This window comes from Myxine glutinosa, chromosome 1 (assembly GCF_964187855.1).
Source record: "Myxine glutinosa chromosome 1, kmMyxGlut1.1, whole genome shotgun sequence".
In the NCBI taxonomy this organism is placed as follows: domain Eukaryota; kingdom Metazoa; phylum Chordata; class Myxini; order Myxiniformes; family Myxinidae; genus Myxine; species Myxine glutinosa.
This window is the reverse complement of record NC_136261.1, coordinates 282,855,087-282,857,460: the sequence shown is the minus strand read 5'-3', so window position 1 is coordinate 282,857,460 and position 2,374 is coordinate 282,855,087.

Sequence of the window (2,374 nt, the reverse complement as noted above, 5' to 3'; positions counted from 1 at the left end):
TCCCCTCCCTCCCCCCTTCCATTTCTCCCCTCTCCCCTTCCATTTCTCCCCTCCCTCCCCCCTTCCATTTCTCCCCTCCCCCTTCCATTTCTCCCCTCCCCCCCTTCCATTTCTCCCCTCCCCCCTTCCATTTCTCCCCTCCCCCCTTCCATTTCTCCCCTCCCCCCTTCCATTTCTCCCCTTCCATTTCTCCCCTTCCATTTCTCCCCTCCCCCTTCCATTTCTCCCCTCCCCCCTTCCATTTCTCCCCTCCCTCCCCCCTTCCATTTCTCCCCTCTCCCCTTCCATTTCTCTCCTCCCTCCCCCCTTCCATTTCTCCCCTCTCCCCTTCCATTTCTCTCCTCCCTCCCCCTTCCATTTCTCCCCTCCCCCCTTCCATTTCTCCCCTCCCCCCTTCCATTTCTCCCCTCTTCCCTTCCATTTCCCCTCCCCCATCTCACTTCTCCCCCTTCCCTCCCACTTCTCCCCCTTCCCTCCCACTTCTCCCCTTTCCTCTGCACCACCCACTTCTCCCCCCCCCCCTCCTCTCACTTCTCCCCTTTCCTCTGCCCCTTCCACTTCTCCCCTCCCTCCTCTCACTTCTCCCCTTTCCCCAGCCCATACTACTTTCACTCCTCAAATCTCCCTCTCCCCCCCCCCCCCCCACCTACTTCTCCCCCCCCACCTACTTCTCTCCCCCCCCCCACCTACTTCTCTCCCCCCCCCCCACCTACTTCTCTCCCCCCCCCCCACCTACTTCTCCCCCCCCCCACCTACTTCTCTCCCCCCCCCCACCTACTTCTCTCCCCCCCCCACCTACTTCTCTCCCCCCCCCCACCTACTTCTCTCCCCCCCCCACCTACTTCTCTCCCCCCCCCCCCCACCTACTTCTCTCCCCCCCCCCACCTACTTCTCTCCCCCCCCCCCACCTACTTCTCTCCACCCCCCACCCGCACCCCCCCCCCACTTGTCTCCCCCCCCCCCACTTGTCCCCCCCCCGTCCCCACCCCACCTACTTCTCCCCCCCCCGTCCCCACCCCACCTACTTCTCCCCTCATCTAGTTCTTCCAACCAGAATCCTCATTCCTCCACCACATTGTTTCTTTGACTTTGCACTGGTAACATTCATTGATTTGTGTAATGCAGCAACATGTCCGATATTCCCAGGTCTGCACCCAGATGATATTTAAATGGTTGTAATCGGCATGCAGTGGGTGCACATCTACCTCGGTTTTATTTCTTCCTCATGACCTCTGCCACCAAAGGTGAATGGAGGTTGTGTTTTTACGTCTGTCTGTTTGTTTGTGAACACGATATCTCAAAAAGTTGTGGACGGATTCGTACAAAACTTGATGGATGAGATAGGTATGTGCCAAGGGCAAGCTGATTAGGTCCGAATCCAGATCCAGCCCATCAGTGGGATACAAAAAAAACTGTTCAGCCTGGCGGAGGTATGCGCTCTACTGTGGTGATGTTCGTGTGTGACTGTTGGTCAAAAAACGGGAATGAGGTGGTTAAGGTTAAAGTGATTTTATACCGAACTTGTGCTGCAAACTGCAATCTTTAGCATCCCGTGCTTTGCTGTGTGGAGAATGGAGATGCAACTAAACCAAACGTAATAGCTCTTCTTCTTCAGTAGCCGTTGCTCCTCCAATAGGAACCATCTAAATATAACGTATGCGAAATGACAAACTGCACCTTTCCTTTTGTGTCTTCACAACCTGTTTTACCTTTTCCAATGGCTTTTTTTTTTTTTAAAGGTATTTTAATTGTGATGATTCTCGGTGGTGTATAAATGCTTATTGGAGGGCACTGGTGCCGAAGCCGTAGCCGCCCGAGTCATTCGAAAAACTTCAAATGGTACGTGCTGCTTCCTCGCTTAACGATCAGCATTTAAAAGGATCGAGCACGGACAAACAACCATAGGTTGGCAACACTAGCGCAGGCTTTCATGGGCTAAATGGCGTCCTTTTTGCGGTGAGGTTCCTTGTATTAGGGAAAGGTGAATTTTAAACGTACTGTACAGGAGTTAATTCGATTTCTCCGAATGACGTTTTTATTTTTCAATTGTCAAATCTTTCAATCAAAGTCAAAACGTACAAATTGAATTGAATTTTCAACCTCAAATTCAGTGCAGAAACGTTTTCTAACATAGTTAAGCTGTACTCAACGTATTGAAGATTTGGAAATCTACAGTAACAATCAGTAATACAGTACAGTACATAGTTTACCATTAATGTTTTAAAATAATAATTAGAATTTCTTCCATTACCTATACACCGCCAGGAACTCCAGGTCTTTCGTTGATTCTTTTCTCAACAACTTCGAATGGAGTATTACAAAAGGAAAAATCTAAATGGAAACTGATATCCATAATCATGATGGTTGTAAAATA